The following is a 27437-nucleotide window of genomic DNA, read 5'->3' as shown; positions in this document are numbered from 1 at the left end:
AGTGTGAGGGAGTCAGTGTGACACTGACGGATAGATTTTGAGGGTTCAGGGTGATAGGATGGGTGCATCTGTGTGACCGAGTCAGAATGATGGAGTGAGAGTGAACGATTCAGATTGTCGGTGATGGAGTGAGTGTGATGGGTTCAAGATGACTGCGATTGCGGGAGTCTGATGGGGTCACGGTGACGGGGACATAGTGAGAGTCAGCAAATGAGTGTGACAGAAACAGAGTAAGTCTGATGGTGACCAATGAGAAATGGGCATTCACGGTGACGGTAACTGAGTGAGTGTAAGGGGGTCAGGATGTCGGTGATGGAGTGAGGGTGAACGGGTGTCCGGCTGGTGGTGAAGAAGTGAGTGTGAGGGTGTCAGAATTACGATGACAGATTGAGTGTGAGGGTGTTAGTGTGACAGTGAGAGAGTGAGTGTAAGGGGATCAGTGTGTTGGTGATGGAGTATGTGTGTAAGGTGTTAGTGTGACAGTGATGGAGACAGTTTGATCGTGCCAGCGTTACTGTGATGAAATGAGATTGAGGACGTCGGTATGACACTGATGGAATGAGAGTGAGGGCTTCAGTGTGATGGTGACAAATGTGCATGAGAGGGTCAGGGTGATAACAGCGGAGTGAATGTATGGGGTTTCAGGGGGACAGAGTGAGTGTGAATTCATGAGGGTGACGGAAAGAATGTGAGAGGGTCCGGGTGACAGTGACAGAGTGAGTGTGAGGAGGTCAGGGTGACCGAAGGAGTGTGAGGGGGTCAGGGTGATGGTGTCAGAGTGTGTGTGAGAGGGTCAGGATGACAGTGGCATAGTGAGTGTGAGGGGATCATGGTGACAGAATGAAGTGGCTGTGAGACTGGGTAGCGGAACAGTTACAGAGAGCGTGTGAGGGTTTCAGGCTGACAGTGACAGAGTGAGTGTGAGATGTTCTGGGTGACAGTGACTGACTATGTGCGAGGGGGTAAGACGATTGCTGAAGGAGTGACTGTGATGGAGTCAGGGTGACGGTGATTGACTGGGTGAGGGGGGCCAGGGTGGCAGGGAGGACTGAATATGATTGGGTCTGGGTGACAAAGTTAATGTAATGAGGTCAGGCTGACAGTGACGGAGTGAGTGTGCTGGGGTCATGGTGACAGAGATGGAGAAGTGTGAGGTGTCCCGGGGACAGAGTAAGTTTGAGATGGTCAGGATGACATTGAGGATTTGAGTGTGACAGGGTCAGGGTGGCGGGGTGCATTGAGTGTAATTGGGTCTGGGTGATAGTGATGGAGTGAGTGTGAGGGGGTCAGGATGAAGGAGTGAGTGCGAGGAGGTCATGGTGACAGAGAAGGAGTGTGTGTGAGAGGGTCAGGGTGACAGTGAGTGAGCGAATATGAGGGGGTGAGGTTGATTGTGTCCAACTGAGTGTGAGGTATCAGGCTGATGGTGATGGAATGAGTGTGAGAGGATCAGGGGAACGGTGACAGGGTGAATGTGAGGAGTATACGTTGATTGTGACTGCGTGACTGTGAGGAGTCAGAGTGCCTATGACTGTGACTATAGGGTTACTTTGATGGACTGAATGTAACGGGCTCAGCGTGACAGAGACAGAGTGAGTGTGAGGGTGTTAGGGTGTCGGTGAGGGAGTGAGTGTCATGGGCTCAGTGTGATGGTACCAATGTGAATTCTGGAGTGAGTGTGACAGTGAAAGAGTGAGGGTAGGGGGATTAGCTAGAAGGTAATGGAGTTAGTGCGAAAGGGTCAGGGTGACAGTACCTGAGTGTGTGAGAGGAGGACAGGATGACAGTGATTGAGTGAGTATGAAGTGGTCAAGGTGCCTGTGACTGAGTTTGAGGGCGTCAGGGTGACCGTGACAAAGTGAATGTGAGTGTGATATAGGTTAAGGTGATGGAATGAATGTGAGAAGGTAAGGATGACAGGAACTGATGAGTGTGAGGAGTCAGGGTGAGGGGGATGGAGTGAGTGTGAGAGTGTCACGGTGACTCTGACGAAGTGTGTGTGAGATGATTAGGGTGACAGCGACGGAGTGAATGTGTGGGTCTCAGGATGAAGGAGTGATTGCGAGGAGGACAGGGTGACAGCGAAGGAGTGTCTGTGTGAGGGAGTCAGGGTGACAGTGAGTGAGAGAATATGAGGGGGTGAGGTTGATTGTGTTCTAGTGAGTGTGATGTATCAGGCTGATGGTGATGGAATGAGTGTGAGGGGATCAAGGAAACGGTGACAGGGTGAATGTGAGATCTACACAGTGATTGTGACTCAGTGAGTGTGAGGGGTCTGGGTGCCTATGAATGTGATGACAGGTTTACTTTGATGGACTGAGTGTTATTGGGCTCAGCGCGACAGAGTCAGAGGGAGTGTGAGGGTGTTAGGGTGATGGTGAGGGAGTGGGTCTGATGGAATCAGTTTGATGGTACCAATTTGAGTTTCGAGGTGCGTGTGACAGTGACAGAGCGAGGGTGGGGAAATAGCGTGATGGTGATGGTGTTAGTGGGAGTGGGTCAGGGTGGCAGTACTGAGTGTGTGTGAGGAGGACAGGATGACAGTGACTGAGTGAGTGTGAAGGGGTCAAGGTGCCTGTGACTGAGTTTGAGTGCGTCAGAGTGACAGTGAAGGAGATATTCTGAGAGTTTCAGGGTAATAACGGAGTGAGTATGATGGTGTCATAGGCTATGGTGATGAAGTCAATGTGAAGAGGTAAGTGTGACAGTGATGGATGAGTGTAAGGAGGTCAGGGTGAGGGGGATGGAGTGATTATGAAAGTATTATGGTTACCCTGGCGGAGTGTGTGAGAAATGGTGACTGTGACAGTGATGGAGTGAGTGTGAGGGAATCAGGGTGATGGTGATGGAGTTAGTGTGAGAGGCTCAGGTTACAGTGATGTTGTGAGTGTAAGGAGAAAAAGCGCGATGGGACCTACTCAGTATGATTGGGACTGGGTGATAGTGAGAGAGTGCATATCACGGTATGCATGGGCCAGTGACATTCTGAGTATAAGGCCGTAATTGTGATGGCAGTTGAGTGATTATTAGTGGGTCAGGGCAACAGAGTGAGTTTAGGTAGCAATGATGGAGTGAATGTAATCAGATCATGGTGAGGGTAATGGTTTGAGTGTGAAGGTGTGATGGTAACGGTGACAGATTGCGTGTCAGAGTGTGACAGCGACGGAGTGAGAATTAGGTGGTCTGAGTGTCTGCGATGGAGGGAGTGTGAGGGTGTCAGGTGACATTGAGGGTGTGGGTGTGATGCATTCAGGGTGACGGTGATGGAGTGATTGTGAGTGAGTCATTGTGATGGTGGCAGAGTGAATGTGATAGTGCCAAGGTTACGTTGATGGAGTAAGTGTGAGGGTATCATAGATTACAGTGATGGAGTGAATGCTCGGAGGTAAGGGTGACAGTGACGGGTGAGTGTGGGGAGATCATGGTGAGGGGTGTGCAGTGAGTGTGAGGCGATCCAGATGACCCTGATAGAGTAAGTGTGCGGGTGTCAGGCTGCTGGTGAACGACAGTGTGCGAAGGTGTCAGAGTGACGATGACAGATGGAGTGTCATGGTGTGAGTGTGACAGTAAAGGAGTGAGTGTAAGGGGGTAGGTGTATCGGTGATGAAATGTGTGCGAGGAGTCAGGTGACCGTCAGTTTGTGAGTGTGAGGTTGTCAGGGTGAAAGAGTGAGTGTGAGGGAGTCAGGATGATGGTCACTAATTGAGTGCGAGAGAGTCAGTGAAGAAAGTTAACACCGGTGTCAGGGCGATTGTGACAGAGTGTATGTTGGAAGGTCAGGGTGACAATGCCAGAGTGAGTGTGAGGGGATCGGGGAGACAGAATGAGTGTGAGGAGGGCAGGTGACGGTAATGGAGTGAGTCGGAGGTGGACAACATGACAGTTATGGAGTGAGTGTGAGGGTTTCAGAAAGATAGTGAATGAGTGAATGTGTGAGGTTCAGATTGATAGTGATGGAATAAGTGTGTGAGGGACAGGGTGATAGTGACAGAGTGAGTGTGACATGTTCAGGGTGATGGTGACTGACTACGTGCAGGGTGTAAAGTTGTCGCTGACGGAGTCAGTGCGAGGGGGTCAGGTACATTGTGACAGAGTTAGTCTGAGGTGGTCAGGATGATTTTGAGGGTTGGAGTGCGAAGGGGCTAAAGGTGTCTGAGTGGACTGAATGTAATTGGGTTTGGATGACAGAGGGAATGTGATGGGGTCAGGGTAACGGTGACAGTGTGAGTGAAGTGGCCAGGGTGACAGACATGGAATGAGTGTGAGATGGTCAGGGGACAGAGTAAGGTTGAGGTGGGCAGGATGGCATTGAGGTTTTGAGTGTGAGGGGGTCAGGGTAGCGGGGTGACTGTGTGTGATTGGGTTTGGGTGTTGGTGATGGAGAGAGTGTGAAGGATCAGGATGACAGAGTGATTCTGAGGGGGTCAGCGTGACAGTGACGGAGTGAATGTGAGCGGACACGGTGACGGTGACTGAGTTAGTGTGAGGGTGTCAGGATGTCTATGACTGTGACTCGTCAGGGTTATTATGACGGACTGAGTGTGATGGGGTCAGCGTGACAGAGATGGAGTGAGTGTGTGGATAAGGCGGTGATTCTGATGGGGATCAGTGTGATGGTGACAAAGTGAGTGTCAAAGAGTTGTGGGTGTGAGTGAAGGATTGAGTGGAGGGTAGGTAGTGTGGTTATGATGGCGTTAGTGCTTGGGGATTAGGTTGAAATGAGTGAATGAGTGTGAGGGTGCCAGGTTGATTGTCACTGAGTGAGTGTAAGGGGATCTGGGAAACGTTGACGGAGTGAGTGTGGGGTGTACATAGTGATAGTGACTGAGTAAGTGTGAGTGGGTCAGGTTGCTTTTGACTGTGAGTGTGTCAGGATGCTTGTGACTGTGACTAGTCAGGGTTACTCTGACGGACTGAGTGTAATGGGCTCAGTGTGAAGGTATCAGGGTGACGGTGAGAGAGTGGGTTTGATGGAGCCAATGTGACGGTGACAACGTGAGAGGCAGGGATTAAGGGTGACTTTGATTGATTAGGTTACTTACAGTGTGGAAACAGGCCCTTCGGCCCAATAAGTCCACACCACCCCGCCGAAGCGCAGCCCACCCATACCCCTACATCTACCCCTTACCTAACACTATGGGCAATTTAGCATGGCCAATTCACCTGACCTGCACATTTTGGAGTGTGGGAGGAAACCGGAGCACCTGGAGGAAACCCACGCAGACACGGGGAGAATGTGCAAACTCCACACAGTCAGTCGCCTGAGGCCCGGATTGAACTCGGGTCTCTGGTGCTGTGAGGCAGCAGTGCTAACCACGGTGCCACTGTGCCGCCCACTGAGTATGTGGGGATAGTGTGATGGTAATGGAGTTAATGTGAGGGGGTCAGTGTGACAGTGAAGAAGTTAGTGTGAGGGGATCACTATGATATTGATAGAGTTAGTGTGTGGGTGTCAGGGCGACTGTGATGGAGTGAGTGTATCGGGATCAGGGTGACAGTGAGAGTGTGAGTGGGTCAGGGTGATGATGATGGAATGAGTGTTGAGGGGGGCAGAGTGATGGTGATGGAGTGAGTGTGGGGGTGCAGGATGACCATGACCAAGTGAATGTGGGGAGGTCAGGTTGACAGTGATGGAAAGAGTGTGAGTGGATCGGGTTGACAATGATGTGGTGTGTGTGAGCGGTCATTGTGATATTGGGAGACTCAGTGTTAGTTGTCAAGAGTGACAGTGACGGAGTAAGTGGGTGAGTTTAATAATGACGATGAAGAAGTGAGCGTGATGTCGTCAGGTTTACTGTGACAGAGTGAGTGTTAGGGGTTCAGCGTGACAGTGAGGGCTTGAGATTGAATGGTCAGGGGAACAGGGTGGGAGTGTGCGTGACCCAGTCAGGGTGATGGTGTGAGAGTGAGGGGTTCATTGTGATGGTGACGGTGTGAGCGGATGGTTGTCAGGGTGACAATAAGGGTTTGAGTGTAAGGATGTAATGGTCACGGGAATGGAGTGAGATTGAGCGTCAGGGTGATGGGGTGGGAGTGATTCTGATGGGGTCAGGGTGATGATGACAGAGTTCAAGTAAGGGAGCTAGAGTGACAGTGACAGGATGAGTGTAAGGCGGTCAGACTGACGGTGACAGAGAGAGTGTGGGGGAATCAGATTGAAAGTGACGTAGTGACTGTGACCGGATCATGTTGACAGTGAACGAGTGAGTGTGAGAGAGTTGGTGTGATGATGGCAGAGTGAGTGTGAGGGGATTAGGGTGATGGTGTGTGTTTAAGTGTAAGGGGGTCAGTACAACGGTGGTAGAGTGTGTGTGTGAGTGGGACAGAGTGACGGTGACTGTGTATCTGTGCATCAGTGTGACAATGATGCAGTGAGTGTGACGGAGTCATGGTGATGGTGACTGAGGGATTGTGACCCTGTCAGGGAAACTGTGACTGAGTGAATATGAGCAGATTAGGGTGACCGCGAGTGTGTGGCTGTGAGGGAATCAAAGTGATGGTGACAGAGTGAGTGTGAGGGCGTTCGGCAGACAGTGGTCGAGCGAGTGTGAGATTGTCAGGGAGACAGTGGTGGAATTAGTGTGATTGCATCAGTATTACGGTGACAGGGTGATGGTGATTTAGTGAGCATATGGGGGTCTTGGTGGTGGTGACAAACTGCATTGAGTGCTCAGGCTGATAGTTACGGAATGAGCGTGATGGGTTTCGATTGACGATGACACAGTGAGTGTGGGAGGGTTAGGGTGACGGAGACTAAGTCAGCGTGGGGGGGAGACGGTGACAGAAACTAGGTGAGTGTGAGGCGTTCTGGGTGACGCTGACAGAGTGAGTTTCAGGTTAACAGTGACGGAGTGCATGATGGGGTCAGAGTGATTATGCTGGAGTAAGGGTGAGGGTGAGGATATCAGGGTGATTGAGAGAGTCTGGGGGATTCAGGGTGATGGTGACAGTGAGTGTGACGATTTCAGCATAATGCTGACGGAGTGCGTGTGAGGGTGTCATAGGTTAGGGTGATGGAGTTAATATGAGGACTCAAGGGAGACAGTGACGGATGAGTGTGAGGTCAGATTGATGGTGATGGTGTGAGTGCGATGGGGTCAGGGTGAGGGTGTCAGTGTGACAGTGGCCATGTCAGTGTGAGGGCGTCATCCCGGAACTGAGAGACCATGATGGAGCGATTTTGAGGTGGTCAGCTTGACAGAAATAAGTGAGCGTGAAGTGGTCAGCAGGAAGGTGTTGGAGTGAGTGTGGGGGTGTCAGGGTGATGCTGATTGAGAGAGTCTGAGGTGGTCATGATTACAGGGACGAAGTGAGTTTGAGGGTTTATGAGTGATGGCGACACAGTCAGTGTGGGAGGAACCTGCAACACCCGGAGGAAACCCACGCATACACGGGGAGAACGTGCAAACTCCACACAGTCAGTGCCTGAGGCGGGAATTGAACCCAGGTCTCTGGCGCTGTGAGGCAGCAGTGCAAACCACTGTGCCACTGTGACACCGTGCCGCCCACAGTTAGAGGAGTTCCGGGTGATGGTGATGGAGTGTGTGTGAATGGGTCAGGGATATGTTGATGGAGTGAATGCGAGGGGGTCAGCGTGACGGTGATGGTGTGGGTCTGATGGGTTCAGGGTGACCCTGATGGAGTGAGTGCAATGGGACCAATGCGACAGTGTGAGAGGTGGTGGCGATGGTGACGGAGTGAGTTTGAGGTGGGCAGCGTAACGGAGCCGGAGTGAGTGCGTCGGCGTCAGGGTGACAAAGATGGAGTGAGTGTGAGGGGGTGAGGGTGACAGGGACAAAGGCAGTGTGAGGGCCTCAGGGTGACGGGGACAGGTAGATTGTGAGGGCCACAGGGTGAACGTGACAGAGTTACTATGAGCGCCTCAGCATGGCAGGGGCAGAATGTGCGTTTGTGTGCCAGCTAAACAGTGACAGAATGAGTGCGACGAGGTCAGGGTGACGGGGACATGGAGATTGCGAGGAGCTCAGAGTGACGGTGAGTACCTCAGCATATCAGGATCGGAGTGCATGTATGTTTGTCAGGCTGTAACTGATGCAGTCACTGCGAGGGTTTCAAGGTGATGGTGACTTAGTGATTGTGACCCTTTCCGAGGAACAGTGACGGAGTGAGCGTCAGGGGGTCATGGAAACAATGACGGAGTGAGTTTGAGTTGGTCAGGGAAAGGGTGACTGAGTGAGCGTAAGGGTTTCAGGGAGACAATAACGGAGTGAGTATGAGGGGTTCAGGGAAACGGTGACGGAATGAGTGTGAGGGGATCCAGGTGTCAGTGACTGACTGTGGGGTTTGCAGATGTCAGTGACTGAGTGATTGTGAGCGTGTCAGGGTGACTGACAGAGTGAGTGTTGGGGTGTCAGCATGACAGTGATGGAGTGAGTGTGAGGGAGTAAGGCTGATGGTTACAGAGTGAGTGTGAGAAGGTAATGGTGATGATGATGGAGTCAATGTCAGGGTGTGAGTGTGACAATGATGTTGTGAATGTGAATGTCTCAGGGTGACAGTGACAGAGTGAATGTGAGGAGGTCAGAAAGGGAGTGAGTTTGCCTGGGTCAGGTTGACGGTGTCAGGGTTATTGTGATGGAGTCAGTGTGAGCGGGTCAGTGTGATGGTGTGAGAGTGAGTGTGTGGGAGACAGTGCGACAGTGACAGATGAGTGCGAGGCATCAAGGAGATGGCGACAGAATAATTGTGAGGGGTGATCGGTATGGTGATGTTGGAGTGTGACGGTGACAGGGTGACTGTGATTGCAGGGAGTGTGTCAGGGTCTGGGTGCAGCAGAGAGTGGCGGGAGGTGGGCGGAAGTGACGTCGGAGCGCAGAGGCTACTTGGGACATTGAGCGACTGTTATTTAAGTAGGTGTGTTATAAGTCCCAGGTCCTATGGTGGCACGGTGGTTAGCACTGTTGCCTCCCAACGCCAGAGTCCTGCGTTCAGGTCCCACCTTGGGCGGGAGGAGGAGGGACATTCTACTGCGGGAATTCGGAGAACTCGGAAGAAAGCTGAAAATCAGCACGTGTAGTGTGGTTATCTCTGGTTTGCTTCCAGTTCCTCGGGCTGGAGAGGACAGGAACAGTGAGATAAGTGACTTGCACGCGTGGCTGGGGAACTGGTGCAGGAAGCAAGGACTTAAATTCTTTGATCTCTGGGATATGTTTTGCAGTAAGGGTAAATTATACAAGAGGGACGGCTTGCAGCTTAATAGATGGGAGACCAGCATTCTGGCAGGCAGGCTTGTCACTGCAATAGAGTTGCGTTTAAACTAAATAGCGGGGCCGGGGGGGACAAACTGGAAGCTTAAGAAGGAAATTGAAGGGAAAGTTAGAACAAGAGAAGTCAAGAAAGACAACAGAATCAATGGAGCTGAAAACTCACTAAGGGATCATGCCGTAAGGTCAAGTGAAATAGGGATTGATAGGAAGGGTGAGGGTAGTAACAAATTAAAAATATTATATATGAATGCACAAAACATTAGAAATAAGATGGATGAGCTTGCGGCTCATTTGGAAATTGGCAGTTACGATGTTGTGGGGATAACCGAGACGTGGCTTCAAGTGGACAGGGCCTGGGAAATGAATATTAAATGCTATATTCTATCGTAACGACAGACTTACGGGCAGAAGGGGTGGGGTGGTCCTGTTGGTCAGGAATGGTATTCAGTGCCTTGTGAAGGAGGACCTAGAAGCAGAGGATGTGGAGTCAGTATGGATAGAGCTGAGAAATTCTAAGGGTAGAAAGAGCCTCGTGGGAGTTATCTACAGGCCTCCAAACGGTAGTTTGGATGCAGTGTGTAAGTTGAATAAGGAGCTGAAATTGGCCTGTCGCCAAGATATTAGTACAAAGATATGTCGCAAAGATATGGTGGATTTCAACATGCAGGTAGACTGAGAGAATCAGGATGGTACTGGAACCCAAGAAATGGACCTTGTGGACTGCCTCCGAGATGGATTCTTAGAACAACTGGTGCTGCAGCATAACAGGGAGAAGGCAATTCTGGATCTGGTGTTGTGCACCGAACCAAATTGGATCAGAGACGTCGAAGTGAATGAGCTATTAGGAGGTAGTGACCATAACATAAGAAGCTTTAATCTGCAAGTTGAAAGGGAGAGAGTTCAATCGGAAGTGAACTGAATAATATTTTCATTGAATACAGGTAACTATGGACCTATGAGGGAGGAGCTGGCCAAAGATCAATGGTGCAATACTCTAACAAGGAGGGATGGCAGTGGAGCCAGGTATTTCCGAGTATAATGCAGGATCAGTTCATTCCAAAAAGGAAGAAGGATTCTAAGAGGAGGCAGGTGTGGCCGTGGCTAAAGAGGGAAGTTAAGAAACATATAAAGTCAGAAGAGAAACAGTATAACATAGCAAAGATGAGTGGGACAATGGACAACTGGGAATCTTTTAAAGAACAACAGAGGATAACTAAGAAGGAAATACGCAGAGAAAAAATGAGGTACGAAGTTAAACTGGCCAAAAATATAAAGGAGGATGGTAAAGCTTTTTTAGGAATGTGAATGGAAGAAAAAAGTGGTTAGGACTAAAACTGGGCCCTTGAAGACAGAAACGGGTGAACATATTACGAAGCACAAAGAAATGGCAGAAAAGTTGAATTGGGACTTTAGATCTGTGTTCATTGTGGAAGACACAAGCAATCTCCCAGAGGAAATAGTGGCTGAAAGACCTGAACTGAAGGGAATTTATATTTGCCAGGAAATGGTGTTAGGTCTGAAGGCTGGTAACTCCCTGGGATCTGATGGTCTACGTCACAGGGTACTGAAGGAGGTGGCTCTAGAAATTGCGGATGCATTGGTGATCATTTTCAAATGTTCTATAGAGTCAGTATCAGCTCCTGCAGATTGTAGAGTAGCTAATGTTGTCCCAATTTTCAAGAAAGGAGAGAGAGAAAGCAGGGAATTATAGACCAGTTAGCCTGACCTCAGTGGTGTGCAAGATGCTGGTGTCAATTATAAAGGATGAAATTACGACACATCTGGATAGCAGTAATAGGATAGGTCAGAGTCAGCATGGATTTATGAAGGGGTAATCATGCTCGACTAATCTTCTGGAATTTTTTGAGGATGTAACTCGGAAGATGGACAAGGGAGATCCAGTGGATGTCGTGTACCTGGACTTTCTGAAATACTTTGATACGGTCCAACATAGGAGGTTAGTGAGCAAAATTAGGGTGCATGGTATTGGGGGCAAAATACTGACTTGTATTGAAAATTGGTCGGCTGACAGGAAACAAAGATTCGTGATAAACAGCTCCCTTTCAGAATAGCAGACGGTGACCAGTGGGGTGTTGCAGGGATCAGTGCTGGGACAGCAGATTTTTACAATAGGCATTAATAATATAGATAATTGTAGTAAAAGTAATATTCGCAAATTTGCTGATGATACAAAGCTAGGAGGCAGGGTGAAATGTGAAGAGGATGTTAGGAGATGATAGGGTGACCTGGACAGGCTAGGTGAGTGGAAAGATGCATGGCAGATGCAGTTTAATGTGGATAAATGTGTGGTTATCCACTTTGGTGACAAGAACAGGAAGACAGATTACTACATAATTGGAGTCAAGTCAGGTACAATGAGATTTAGGTGTTTTTGTACATCAGTCAATAAAAGCAAGCATGCAGGTACAGCAGGCAATGAAGAAAGCTAACAGCATGCTGGCCTTCATAACAAGAGGAATGGAGTATAGAAGCAAAGAAGTCCTTCTGCAGCTGTACAGGGCCCTAGTGAGACGGCACCTGGAATATTGTGTGCAGTTCTGGTCTCCAAATTTGAGGAAAGGCATTCTGGCTATTGAGAGAATGCAGCGGAGTTTCATGAGGTCAATTCCCAGAATGGCGGGACTGTTTTACATTGAAAGATTGAAGCGACTGGGCTTGTATACCCTTGAGTTTAGAAGGCTGAGAGGAGATCTGATTGAGACGTTTAAGGTTATTAAAGGATTGGACACTCTGGAGGTGGGAAGAATGTTTCCGCCGATGGGTGAGTCCCGAACCAGAGGACACAGTTTGAAAATAAGCGGTAGGCCATTTAGAACAGAGTTGAGGAGAAACTTCTTCACCCAGAGACTGGTGGGTGTGTGAATGCTATGCCCGATAGGGCTGTGGAGGCCAAGTCTCTGGAAACTTTCAAGAAAGAGTTGCATAGAGCTCCTAAGGATAGTCAAAGACCTTCAAGGGTTATGGGGTAAGGCAGGAACAAGATACTGATTGAGGATGACCAGCCATGAACATAATGAATGGTGGTGCTGGCGTGAAGGGCAGAATGGCTTACTCCTGCACCTATTGTCTATTGTCTATTGTGACAATGACGGATTGAGTGTGAGGGTGCCAGGGTTATGGTAGTGGAGCGAGTGGGACGGGTGTGATAGATTACGCTCATGGAGTGAATATGACGACATAAGATGATAATGACGGATGAATACCAGAAGGTCAGAATGAGGGGTACAGGGTGACAGTGACTGAGTGAATGTAAAGGTTCCAGGGTCACAGTGACAGAGTGAGTGAGAGGGGTACCGGGTGACAGTGTTAGAGTCAGTGTGATTGGGTCAGGATGGCGAAGACAAAGACAGTGTGAGGGCCTCAGAGTAACGGGGGCAGAGAGATTGTGAGGGGCACAGGTTGACACTGATGGAGTGAATGTGACTGGATCAATGTTTTGGTGACGGTGTGACGGTGATTTAGTGAGTGTGAGTGGGTCCGGTTAATGGTGACTAAGTGCATTGAGTGATCTGGCTGATGGTTATGGAGTGAGTGTGAGGCGGTCAGGGTGACTATGATAGAATAAATGTCTGTGTGTGTGCGTGTGTGTGTGTGTGAGACAGTGACAGAGTGAGTGTGAGGCGGTCAGGGTGACGATGATAGAGTAAATGTCTGTGTGTGCGTGCGTGTGTGTGACAGTGACATAGTGAGTGCGAGGGGGTCAGTGTGATGCTGATGGAGTGACTGTGAGGGGGTCAGGTTGACACTGACAGAGTGTGTGTGCAGGGCTCAGGATCATGGTGCTGGAGTGAGTGTGGTGGTGGCAGGGTGACAGTGATTGAAAGAGTCTGAAGGGCTCAGGGTGACGGTGATGGAGTAAGAATGAGAGTGTTCGGGTAACAGAGATGGAGTGAGTGTGAGGGGCTCAGGGTGATCGGGTTAGTGAAAGTGCGAGGGGCTGGGGTGACCATGTCAGGGTGAGTGTGCATGTCTGAGTGCGACGGGGACGAATGCACCTGTGTGCGTCAGGTTCACATTGATGTAGTGGTTATGAGTGATTCAGGGTGACCGTGACGAAGTGATTGTGACCCTGTCAGGGAAATAGTGACGGAGTGTGTGCGAGGGGACCAGGGTGACAGTGACTGAGTGGGTGAGAAGGCTTCCGGGTGTCAGTGACTGAGTAAATGTGAGGATGTCAGGGTGAAAGTGACAGAATAGTGTGAGGTGTCTAGATGACAATGATATAGTGAGTGTAAGAGGGTCAAGGTGGGAGTGAATGTGATGGGGTCAGTTTGATGGTGACCAAATGATTTTGAGGGGTTCTGGGTGACGGTGACAGAGTGTGCCTGATGGGGTCAGGGTGAAGTCATGGAGTGAATGTGAGGCGTCAGGGTTATGCTGACAGAATGATTGTGCGGGGTGAGCGTGACGATGATGGAGAGAGTTTGAAGATGACCGGGTGCTCGTCATGGAGAGAGTGTGACAGGGATAGCGTGATGATGATGGAGTAACTGTGATGGGGTCTAGGATCAGGGTGACGGTGACAGAGTGATTGTGAACGGGTCAGGGCAACGGTGATGGAGTGAATGTGTGTGTGGGTCATGCAGACAGTGATAGAATGAGTGTGATGGTATCGGGTTGATAGTGGCAGAGTGAGTGTGAGTGATTCAGGGTGACAGTAACAGGAATAGTATAATGGGATCAGGATGACGGAGATGGACCGAGTGTGAAGGGGTCAGTTTGGGAATGAGTGTGACTGCATCAGGTTGACCGTTACCTAGTGATTTTGAGGGGTTTTGGGTGAGAGTGCCAGAGTGTGTGAGACGGGGTCAAGGTTATGGTGATGGAGTGAGGGAGTTAGGGTGACCAGGTAACTGTCATAAAGAGAGAGAGTGAGGTGATTAGGGTGATGGTGATGGAGGGAGTGTGAGGGGATCAGGGTGACGATGACTGAGTGTGTGTGTATGACGTTGTCAGGGTGACAGGGATGCAGTAAGTGGGAGAGTTTAACCCTGACGATGAGGGAGTGAGTGCCATGTAGACACGGTTACTGTGACAGAGTGGGTGTGAGGTGTTCAGTGGGGCAGTGAGGGTTTGAATTGTGCATTCAAGGACACAGGAAGGTAACAAGTGTGACTGGATCAGAGTGACCGCAGGAGAGTGAGGGTATCAGAGTGACGGTTATGGAGTGAGCATGAGGGTTTCAGCGTGACAATCAATGATTGAGTATAAGGAAGTCAGGTTCATGGGAATGGAGTGAGATTAAGGAGTCAGAGTGACTGTGAAGGAGGGAGTCTGATGGGGTCCGCGTGATAATGGCAGAATGAGTATCATGGAGTTATGGTGGTAGTTACAGAATGAGTGTGATCTGGTCAGGGTGACTGTGAAAGAGAGAGAGTGTGAGGGGGTCAGGGTGATGGTGATGAAGTGATTGTGAGGGGGTCAGGTTAACGGAGACTGAGTTTGAAGGGAGTTATGTTTACGGTACTACTGAGTGAGTGTGAAGGGGTCAGAGTAACGGTGACGGTGTGAGTGTGAGGGGTAAGGGTGGCGGTGAGCGTGTGAGTGTGACGGGTTCAGCGTGACCCTGACGGTGTGAGTGTGAGTGAGCCAGTGTTGCAGTTACAGTGTGAATCGGAGCAGATCAGGGTAATAGTGAGATTGTGAGGGATTCAGGGTGAGAGTGAGGTTGTGAGTGTGTGCGTTTCAGACTGACGGTACAGAATGAGTGTGAGGGTGTCAGTATGACGGTGATGGAGTGAGTGTGAGGTGGACAGGCTATCAGAGATTGAGTGATTGCAACAGAGTCAGTGTGACAATTATAGACTAAGTGTGAGGGGGTCAGGGTGATGGGGACAAAGACTGTGTGAGTGCCTCAGCATGACAGGAACAGAGAGACTGAGTGTCTCAGGGTGACAGGGATGGAGTGCATGTATGTTTCCATCAGGTTAGTACACATAAATTGAGTGTGAGTGTTTCAGGGTGACGGTGACTGCGTGAGTGTGACCCTGTCAGGGAAACGATGGCGGAGTGAGTGTGAGGGGGACAGTGTGTTGGTGACTGAGTGAGTTTGAGGCTTCCACCTCATCACCCGTGGCTGTCAGTGATAGAAAAATATCTTTATGGGATCCCACAATTTCTTTCTGATCTTCCCACAATATCCAAGGATATACTTGATTAGTTCCCTGGGATTTGCCTACACTTTATGCATTTTAAAACCTCCATTACCTCCTGTTGTGTAATGTGGACTCCTCTGAAGACATCACTGTTTATTTCCCTGACTTTGCCAGTTTTTCTCCAAAGTAAGTTGAAATGTAAAATTTTCGTTTAGGGTCACAGACATCTCCTCTGGTTCAACACTTGATTGGCCCCATTGATCATTAAGGTACCATATTCCATCCATATTTAATCTTCTGTTGTTAATATACTTATATTTTCCTCAGTTTGATTTGCAAAAGCTTTCTGTGGTCCCCTTTGGGCCCTCCTGATTTCCCACTTAAGTGTATTATCCACCGCAATGTTCTTTAATGGATTTCCATAATCCAGCTGGCTATATGTGACACGTGCTCCATTTCTCTTGATCAGAACCTCAATATCTCCAGTCATCCAGGTTTTCTTATTTTCATCAGCATTATCCTTCACATTAACAGGAATATGCTAGCCCTGAACTCTCGCTTTATCTCTTTTGAAAGCTTCCCATCTGCCTGACGTCCTTTTACCTGCAAATTGCCTCCACAATCAATTATTAAAACCTCTCGACTCATACCTTCTGGATTCAGGCAAGGCCAGTTTTGATCAATAACTTGTGAACAAGCCATGTGCTTTCCATCACTGTTATCAAACTAATACGATCGTGGTGACTTTGCCAAAGTGTTTCCCCACGAACACCTCAGTCGCTTTCCCTACCTTGTTTCCCAAGTGGAGGTCAGGATTTACGCTTTCCTGCAGTCCGACCATTGACATTTTGACTGGGACAGTTTTATGGAACATGCCTAACAAATCGCTCCCATCCAAGCTGTGTACATTCTGGCAGGCCCAGTCTAAGTTTGGAAAGTTCAAATGCCTGAACATTGCAACGCTATCATTCTTACAGATATCACAGGCCTCCCGACATATTTGATGCTCAATTTCCCACTGAATATTGAGGGCCTGTAGTGCAGTCATATCAAAGTGATGACTGATTCTCATTTCTCAATTCCACCATTAAGGCATCACTGGGCGATCCCCAGGAATATCCTCTCTAAGTGCTGCAGTGATGTTTCACTGATCAAAAACTCTAATCCCCTCCTCTCTCACCTCCTGTTCTATCTATATTATAGAATCTGTATCCTGGAACATTGAGCCGTCAGCCCTGTCCCTCCTTCAGCTGCGTTTCTGACATACCTATGGTGTCGTAGTCCCATGTCCATGCACCAAGTCCATCTACCTTACCTGTTAGGCCTGTTATGTTGAAATAAAGTAGTTTAATTGATCAGTTTTCCCTTATATCTGCTGTATTCTTGCAGGCCTTGTCTAGTTAAATGGCTCTCTTGAAATTCTGTCCCAGCCTCAACCTTCAGACTGCAGCCTGAGACCATCCCCCTCACTGTGGACAACACCCTTACCTTTCATGTCATCTGCAAAACGAGTAATGATACCTTCTGCTTTCACATCCAACTCATTAATGTCCATAAGTAACATCAATGGTTCCTGCACAGTTCCCTGTGGTACACCCACTGGTGAAAGAATTTCAAACACAAAAGCAACGCTCCACCAATTGTGGATTCAATATGCTAACTTGCCTTGGATCCCATTGATTTGTTGGACCAGCCTTCCATATGGGACTTTGTCAAAGGCCATAGTGAACTCCAAAGAATCCACATCATCTGCACTGCCCTCAATATTTTTAATAGTGATTTCAAAGAAAAGTCAGCTGAATTTATCAGACAGGATCTTCCTTTACCAAATCCGTGCTGACTATCTCTAGTTGTCCCTCAGAACTGTTCCCAATGATTTCTCTCATCCCTGCTGTCAGACTATCTGCTCTGTAATTACCTGCCTACCCCTGCTGCCATTCTTGAACAAAGGAACCACATTAGCGAACCTCCAGTCATTCAGCACTTCACCTGTGGCCAGCCAAGTATTAAATATAACCGCCAGGGACCCAGCAACCTTCTCCCTTACCTCCCGTGGCAGCCTGGGATACATTTCATTGGGCACGGGGGATTTCCCCACCTTTGTGCCTGAGAAAACATTTAATACCTCTTTATTGATCTTAAGATGTTCTTGAACCTCACCATCCCGACTGAAATCCCCGGCTACAAGGCCTTTCTCCTGTTTTAATATAGATGGGAAATAGTCATTGAATAATTCACCTCGTTCCTCTGGCTCCATGCACTGATTGTCCCTTTGGTTTCCAACAGGTCTCACTCTTTAGCTAGGAATCTTCTGACTCTGACTATAGTCATAAGATATCAGGTAGGTTTTTCTTAATAGTGTCTGCCAATGATATTTAATGGCCATTGCTTGCCCCTCAATTCTAAGGTCCCCTTGCCCCCCGTATACTTGTGAAGAGCTTCACCTGCTTTTATTGAACTGCATTTTGTCTATCAAACTGACGATATCACTTAATCAGTATTCACTAGTCTTGCTGCCTATGTCATTCCCACTTTATTTACACACTGGTCATGGATCCTCACTGTATCATTTTAAAATACTCCACTTTCAAAATATAGTCCTGTCTGGAGGTAGCTCAAGACAGTCTCTGTTTTCCATTTCCTCTTTCATTATAGGAGACTCAGTTGTGAGGGGGACAGACAGGAGACTGTGTGGCTGCAGAGGAGACCCCAGGATGGTGTGCTGCCTCCCGGGGTTCCAGGTCAAGAGTGTCTCTGAGCGGTTGCTGAACATTCTGAAGGTGGATGGAGAACAGCCAGAGGTCATTTTGCACATCAATCCACATAACAGAGGTAGAAAAAGGTATGGGCTCCTGTGAAATGAATATCGGGAATTAGGTAAGAAGTTAAAAAGCAGGATATTGATGGTAGTGATCTCCATATTACTCCCAGTGCCACATGCCAGTGAGTATAGATATAGAAAGATAGGCAGGATGAATGTGTTGCTGAGGAGCTGGTGTAGGGGCAAGTGTTTTCAGTTCTTGGATCATTGGGATCTCTTCTGGGGTAGAGGTGACCTGAACAAATGGGGGGCAGGTTTGAATTGAACCAGAGGGGCACCAGTATCCCTTGGTGGTGGTGGCTGTGGAGCTGGGAGGTGGAGGGGGAGGTGGTTAGGGTGGTTGGCTGACTGGTGCGCATGAAGCTTGACTGGTGAGGGAGACGAGTTCAGAACATGGATTGGCTCTGAAGAATGGGATATTCCAACTATAACAGAAATATGGCTGAGAGATATAGGACAGACATACACTCAAAGTTTGTGAGAAGATTTGTAGCTCGGGTGCTCGTTGTTGTGGTTCTGTTCGCTGAGCTGGGAATTTGTGTTGCAGACGTTTCGTTCCCTGTCTGGTGACATCTTCAATGCTTGGGAGCCTCCTGTCAAGCGCTTCTGTAATGTTTCCTCCAGCATTTCTAGTGGCCTGTCTCTGCCGCTTCCAGTTGTCAGTTCCAGCTGTCCGCTGCAGTGGTCGGTATATTGGGTCCAGGTCGATGTGCTTATTGATTGAATCTGTGAATGAGTGCCATGCCTCTAGGATTCCCTGGCTGTTCTTTGTTTGGCTTGTCCAATAATAGTAGTGTTGTCCCAGTCGAATTCATGTTGCTTGTCATCTGCGTGTCTCATGTCGTTTCGTGGCTAGTTGGTGTTCATGGATGCGGATCGTGAGCTGTCTTCCTGTTTTGTGCGGTCCTTGCATGGGATATTGTACACTACATTGGTTTTGCTCATGCTGGCTATCGGGTCCTTCGTTCTGGTGAGTTGTTGAAAGAGAGTGGCTGTTGGTTTGTGTGCTGTTATGAGTCCTAGTGGTTGCAGTAGTCTGGCTGTCAGTTCGAAAATGCTCTTGATGCATGGTAGTGTGGCTAGTCCTTTGGGTTGTGGCATGTCCTTGTTCCGTTGTCTATCCCCTAGGCATCTGTTGATGAAATTGCGCGGGTATCCGTTTGTGGTGAGTATATTATATAGGTGTTCTTCTTCCTCTTTTTGCAGTTCTGGTGTACTGCAGTGTGTTGTGGCTCTTTTGAACAGTGTCTTGATGCAACTTCTTTTGTGTGTGTTGAGGTGGTTGCTTTCGTAGTTCAGGACATGGTCTGTGTGTGTGGCTTTCCTTTATACCTTTGTGGTGAATTCTCCGTTCGGTGTTCTCTGTACCATCACGTCTAGGAATGGGAGTTGGTTGTCCTTTTCTTTCTCTCTAGTGAATCGGATTCCTGTTAGTGTGGCGTTGATGATCCGGTGTGTGTTCTCTATTTCTGTGTTTGTAATGATTACAAAGGTGTCATCCACATATCTGACCCAGAGTTTGGGTGAATTTGCGGTAAGACTGTTTGTTCTAATCTTTGCATTACCGCTTCATCTATGAGTCCAGAGATGGGTGAGCCCATGGGTGTGCCGTTGATTTGTTCATATATTTGGTTGTTGAATGTGAAGTGTGTTGTGAGGCCTAGGTCCAGTAGTTTGAGTATGCCGTCTTTGTTGATATGTTCACCGTCCAATAGGTTGGCTATTGTTTCTCTGGCTAGGGTTTTGTTGAATGAGGTGAACAGTGCCGTTACATCTAATGAGACCATGATTTCTTCCTTGTCTATGTGTATATTTCTGATGATGTCCAAGAATTCCTGTGTCGATTGTACAGATTGTCTGGATCCGCTGATCAGGTGTTTCAGTTTCTGCTGTAGTTCTTTGGCCAGTTTGTGTGATGGTGTCCCTGGTAGTGATACTATGGCTGAGTGGGATGTCTGATTTGTGCACTTTAGGTAGTCCATAGAATCTGGGGGTGTTGTTGCTTTCAGCTTTCATTATCTGTAGGTCAAACCTGGTTATCTGTCCTTTTTTTGTAGGTTCCTCAGTATGTTGTTTTTCTGATCGGTGAACTGTGGTATGGGGTCAAACTCCCTCTTTTGGTAGGTGTGGGTATCTGCAAGTAGTTTTTGCACTTCTTGGATGTAGTCTGTTTTGTCCAGGATGACCGTCACTCTTCCTTTGTCTGCTGGTAGTATGGTTATGTTCTTATCATTTCTTAGTGATTTTAGTGCTTCCGTCTCCTTGGTGTTGAGGTTATATGTTTGTCTTTTCCTTGTTATCAGAGGTACTATACTTTGTCTCACAGTTTGTTGTGTCTCTTCTGTCAGTCCATTGTTCCTGACTGTGCATTCTAGTGCTGCTAGGAAGTCTGCTGTCCTGGCGTCCCTGTGGTTGTAGTTGAGTCCCTTAGCCAGTATTGTTCTTTCCGTGTCTGTGAGCTGTCTGTGGGAGAGATTTCAAACCCAGGTGTGTGTTGTGGTGTCCTCTCTGTTGTGTGATAGTTTGGCCATTTATTCTTTTAGTGCCCCTTTTTTGCGGTGTGTGGTCCTGTTCTATCCTATGGTGATGGCCTGTTCTATGGTCCGGGTCCATTCCTGATCGGTGGTTTTTGAAATTAATGATTTTTGGTGCGCAATTTCTTGTCTGTATTTGTGAAGTTTGTTGTGAGCGTCTGTAATCATTACCTGGATCATCCTGAATCCATTCTGTCTGGCTGTGCCCCTTTGCTTGTGGGTTGTTGACTTGTGGTCTGTATCTGACACATGGTGGAAGGATTCGATTCTTTTGGCATTCATGCAGGAACCGGAGTTGTTCGTATGTGGCGCTTAGGCGGTTGGCACAGGATTCCCATTTCCTGGCTTGTCTTCGCGTCGCTCGCCCGTAGGTGTTCAAAGTTTGGAAGAAGATTTGTAGCTCGGGTGCTACAACTGGCCAAATGGTACAAATTGTGGCCAATCTGGAATTCCCTTCCTCAGGCCATTTGGAACATGTTATTTCAGAAAGGCAGCTTACTGCCATCTGCTGAAGGACATGTACGGACAACTAAAAGCAACCACCATGTTCCAATAAAAGAATCATTGAAGCTAACATAACAGTTTGATAAAGTGGTTGGGGAGGCATTATGAGTATGTAATAAGCAATCAAAAGGTTTGTAGTAAAGTTCCAGAATCAGTCCCTACCATGGTGGCTTCAGTTAATAAAAGAGCATGAAATGAAAATGCTGGAATAATGAACGATAATGCCACACCTACCAAAGGTTTGAAGCATGTTACATGGTTCAGTATTGTCCTTCAGAGGAGGACGTCTGATCTTCCTACCTGGCCTGCCCTACCCATTCAACAATAAGGTGATGGTCCTTTCCTGTGCCGAACCTGACTAAGAAACCCATCAGGAGAAAGTGAGGACTGCAGGTGATGGAGATCAGAGTTCAGAGTGTAGTGCTGGAAAAGCACAGCAGGTCAGGCAGCATCCGAAGAGCTGGAAAAACAACGGTCCAGGCATAACCCCTTCATCCTAATGAAGGCTGACTGCCGGAAACGTCGATTCTCCTGCTCCTCGGATGCTGCCTGACCTGCTGTACTTTTCCAGCCTGACAGTCTCGACTGAGAATCCATTTGGGTGTAATAAAGCTTCTTAAGAAAGATCAATCATAATTAGCTGAGCAAGATGGCAGGCCTTCAAAAAGGTAGCTGATGACCACCTTCTTGGGATATGTGACTAACTTTTTCATAAGTCAGTGAAGAATTCAAAAAATGCAAAGGACGGTGAGTCAGGCTCTTCAGACAGAGTCCGGTACACATTTAAGATTGATGATTGGATGCAAAGTCTCCTGTGATGTTGCTGTGAACAGCAAGAGAGTTCTTGCCAGTATTGCACTCCAATACTTGTTCATGATGTAAAGTGTCAGATTTATTGCATTTCTGTTTGTGACCGCTTTCTGTGCATTTTCAATATTAGGATCACAGTGGTGATATCATGACACCAGTATTCCCAAACTCCAGTTTGATGCTGAATGGACGGGGATTTGGAATACCATCATTTGCCCAGGGTGAAATTTGAATTCAAAGAAAGCCTGGAATCGGAAAGAAAGCCAAATGGTGACCATGTAACCCGAGTGAATGGAAAAAATGCAAAAACAGCTGGTTCACGAATGACAAGGCATCTGTCACCTTTCCATGGTCTGGCCGACCTGAGATTCCAGACCCACTGGGAAGTAATTGACTGTGTTCTGAAGTGGATGTAGCAAGCTATTCAATGGGCAATTGGGGATAGGGCTTCATTGCTGAGCATAACCAGAAAGTAATACATGTAAAAAACCTCGCAACAACTATGTCAATTAAATGTAATTGTTGCGGCAGTTCCTGATGTCATTTCAAGTATTTTACGTGAATATTCTAAAATGCACTTTGAGTGATGCTGCACCATCTAAACAGACTATAATATAAATCAGTGGGACATTCAGAGTAGATCCAGTTCAATATTGATGTTTAATTGCAGAATTTTCAGCACTGAATTTTTAACCTAAATAAAAGTTTTAAATTGTGTTTAGCGTCCAGAAATAAATATAATCTGTTGCAATTCGTCTTCATAAGTTTGTATTCACTTCCGAAAATAGTCAACATTCTTAAAATAAACTTCTTTCGATTTGAATCTTACCAACAAATCACTTCTTTCATCTGGCTTTGCTGTCACCATCAATTCCTTGAAACCAATTAAGCATTTATGTAAATAAACACAGAAATAGAATTCTCAGAATAAATTTCAGAACAACAAAACCCCAATTTATATTTCTCCACAAGCACAGTACAAGAATTGTGGAAAAAATGCAAATAACTCAATGGGTTCCAATACTAATTGATATTAGGACTTTTTAATACATAAGTTGTATGATTGTTGAATGACAGAGGTACCAATTGTCATGTTTAGTTAAAAAAACTATAATTAAGAGATACATTGGCACAGCTAATATTTCTGTTTCTCTTTTTCTCTCTTCCCCTCCTGCCTTCCCCCCTTTTCTCTTTCTATCTGAAATGGTCAGCCAGATTTGTCTTTAATAATTATAAATGTGGCCTCACAAATGTTCTGTACAGCTGAGACATGACATCTCGACTCCTACACTTAATAACATGAAGCCAACACCTCACCAACATATGCTCTCAGTAAAATTAATCCATTTATTTTGAGAGATTTGAGTCAGTACAGCTAGACTTTCTCAAAAATCTGTGCATTGAGTGATCTGGAAATGCTTAATTCGAATGAGGCTGCAAGACTTTATTGTGATCGTGTTTTCATTGTAACTCAGCAGTATTATTCTTGGCTGAGGACTGTTTAATGGTTCAGTGCAATGCATATTTCGTCTATAATTAACTTTTACAGCACATCTCCTGGAATGTTTCATATTGTAGAGGGTAATTTATTCTGTGTCGACTCTGTGTTGTACCTGCTCTGGGAGGGTTTTCTTTTTTGGGGATTCCTGGATGCAGCTCTACACTGTGTCTAAACCAAAATGTATTTGATATGTTTGCATTGGACAGCACAATATAGAGGGAGATTTACCCAACACATTACATGAGCTGTACAATCACGGAAAACATTTGATGTAGCCATGTAAAGGGGCTTGGACTCCTACTCACTGTCTTTCTGATTTTGAAATGCTTGATACCAGAATAAAAAGGGAACAACACTATGCATCGAAACTTTGTTATACAAGTAGATTATCATCCACAGGCGCAGACATACACACACACATAAGCAAATCATCTATGAACAACCCTTGCAGTGTTTAATGGATGCGTGCTGAGAGAGCTTTAATATGCAATATGTGTGTATTCCATGCAACACATGCCGACAGTGAGTTTGATATGGTAGTTTAAATGTAGTTTTCATCTGTCTTTAATCTTTTCTGTGACAGCCGTGGTTGTGTTTGACAAATATTCAACTGAACTGGAGGACTATAAATGTACTCACTGCATTAGAGGCAGAATGCAATGCCATCAAACATGGGGAAAGGTGATCCCTGTCTAGTTTCATGATGAGGAGGGATTGAAGCATCTGGGCTTCAAACATGAAATGGAGGTTAATTCAAATGAGGCCTATATAATTCTGAAAAGACTAACTTAGAACAAAGGTCAATGATAGGGAACCAGAAGCAGCTTGTTCAGCCAATGGAGTTTGGTCTTCCAAACAAGGACATCGTGGCTGAACTGATAATCCTCAGTCCCACTTTCCAGGGTTTTAACTGGAAGCATTGATTCAATTACCAAATCAAAATCTGTCCATTTCAGCCTTCAAAATACCTAATGACCCAACCTCGACAGTCTTCTGTGGTAAAGAATTCCACAAATTCTCTACATTCTGGGAGACAAAATTCTCTTCTGCCCGGAATTTGTGACCTCTAATTCAGAGATTCTACTCACTGGTCCGAAAATCTCCCACAAGGGGAAACAACATTTCTGCATTTACACCATCAAGTTTCCTGAAAATAATAGATGTTTCAGAATGTCAACACTGAATCTTCTATGTTGCAATGAGTATAGGCCCAAATGACTCAATCTCTACTCTCAAGATAGTCCCTCCATCTTCAGGATCAGTCGACTCAACCTCATGTGGATTGTCTCACATTCCAGTGTACCTTTTCTTTGTGATATGAGTCCCAAGAACAGGTCACAGTATTCCAGCTGTGGTAAGAATAGAGCTTCTTTTCAGTTTTAACAAATATTATAGTCATACAGATATCCATCACAGTAACAGACCCTTCGGTCCAACTTCACTGAGCAGATATCCCAATCTGACTGAGTACCATTTGCCAAACATTCGGTCAATCTTCCTTTAAATGTTACCTGTTCATACACCCATCCAGTTGCCTTTTAAATGCAGTAATTGAACCCGCCTCCACCACTACCACTGGCAGCTTTAACCATACATACACGTGAAAAGGTTATCCCTCAGGTTCTTTTCAAACGTTTCTCCTCTCACCTTAATCCGCTATCCTCTAGTTTTGGACTCTCCCACTCGAGGAAAAAGGCCTTGGCTATTCACCATATCAATGCCCCACATGATTTTATAAGTCTTGTTCAGGCCACTCCTCAGCCTCCTTTCCACTCACTGCATGGAAAAGAAAAGCCCCAGTCTATTCAGCCTCACCTTATACCTTAAACACTCCAGTTCCAGCATCATTCTTGGAAATCTTTTCTACACCTTCTCAAGTTTCAAAAAATCCTTCATAGAAACGGTCAGCCAGATTTGTCTGGAATAATTCTAAATGTGGCCTCATAAATGTTCTGTATAGCTGAAACATGACATCTCGACTCCTACACTTAATGTTATGACCAATGAATGAAAGCGTGCCAAACACCATCTTCCCCACCCTGTCTCCGTGCAACTCCACTTTCAAGGAATGATGCATCTGCACCCTTTGGTTTCTTTGCTCAGCAACACTCCCCAAGGCCCAGCCATTAATTGTAGAAGTCCTGCCCTTGTTTGCCTTACAAACATGCAACACCTACATTTATTTAATGAAGCATGGGTTCATGAAAGGCAAGTCATCTTTAACTGATTCATTGGAATTCTTTGAGGTTATAACGAGCATGGTAGACAATGGGGAACTGGTGAACGTGGTGTATCTGGATTTCCAAAAGGCATTCAGCAAGGTGCTGCACAATAGGCTGCTGCATTAGATAAAGATGCACAGTGCTACGGGCAAAGCATTGGCATGGACAGAAGAGTGGTTAACTAACAGAACGCAAACATTGGGATAAATGCCCCATTAGTCACTCTTCAGTCTTCTGGTATCTCATCTATGATTATCAACAATACAAATATCTCAGCAGGGGTCCAGGAATCTCTTCCCTAGCTTCCCACAAAGTTCTGGGAAATACCTAATCAGGTCTCCAGGATTTATTTCCATTTTTCTACTTTAACACCTCCAACACCTCCTTTTCTGTAAAATGAACACATTTTAAGATAACATTATTTATTTCCCAAGTTTCTTAGCTTCCATGCTGCTGTCTACGGTAAAAATTGATGCAAAATATTTGCTTAGTTTCTCTGCCATCTCCTGTGGTTCCATGCATGGAAAGCCATGTTGATCTTTAAGGGCTGTATTCTCTTGTTAGTTATTTTTTTAACCTTAAAACAATTTTAGAATCTTTTCAGATTCTCCTTAATTCTATTTGCCAAAGCAATTTTATGTCCCCTTTTTTCCCTCATGATTTCCTGTTTAAGTATACTCCTACGGTCCTTATACCCTTCTCAGGATTCACTCAATCCCAGCTGTCTATATCTGATGAATGTTCCCTTCTTTTTCTGGACAGGAGTTGCAATTTCCCTCATCATTGAGCTTTTCCCATGACTTGCCCTTCACACAAACAGAAACATACCATCACTGAACTCTCATTGTCTCATTCTTAAATGCCTCCCACTTGTCAGCCGTCCCTTTCCCTGTGAATAACCTCCCCCAACCAACTTCTCAAAGTCGAATACCATCAAAACTGGCCACACTCTAATTTGAAACTTGCTTTTTTAAATCAGTTCTATCCTTTCTCATCATTATTATTAAAACAATAGAATTATGATCACTTTCCCTGAAGCGTGCCCCTGTGGACACCTCAGTCACTTAGCCCTGCCTTGGTTCCCAACAGAAGGTTAAGTATTGCGAACTGTCTAGTAGGTGCATCCACATATTGAATAACAACGTTTTCTTGTGCACACTTAACCAATTTCTCCACATTCCAAGATCTTAACACTACCCCAAACTTTGTTTGGAAAGTTAAAATTCCCTACCATTATCCTTTTTTCTTACAGATAGCATAGTCACTTGTAAATTTCCCACTGACTGTTAGGAGGCCCATTTTACAATCTCAGCAAGGTCATCACCTCTTTCTTATTTTTAAGTTTCATCCATATAACTTCACTGGGCAGTCTCCAAGACGTATCCTCTCTACATCCAGCTGTAATGTTCTTTCTAACTAAAAACACCACTCCATCTCCTCTCTTGCACCTCTGTCTATACATTCTATAGCATCTATATCCTGGAACATTAAGCTGCCAGTCCTGTTCATCCCTGAGCCACATTTCTGTAATGGTAATGATATCCTTGTCCCACATTCCCATCTATGCCCTATGTTCATCTGTCTCACGTAAGGGCTCTTGCATCAAAGTAAATGCAGTTTAGCAGCTTTACCTCGCTCTTGCCAAACTGTTATCTGCCTTGACCACTAGAATTGCTCACCGCATCTCACCTCAAACATTTCT

The sequence above is a fragment of the Chiloscyllium punctatum genome, chromosome 29, assembly GCF_047496795.1.
Source record: "Chiloscyllium punctatum isolate Juve2018m chromosome 29, sChiPun1.3, whole genome shotgun sequence".
In the NCBI taxonomy this organism is placed as follows: domain Eukaryota; kingdom Metazoa; phylum Chordata; class Chondrichthyes; order Orectolobiformes; family Hemiscylliidae; genus Chiloscyllium; species Chiloscyllium punctatum.
Note: the sequence above shows the minus strand (reverse complement) of the source record.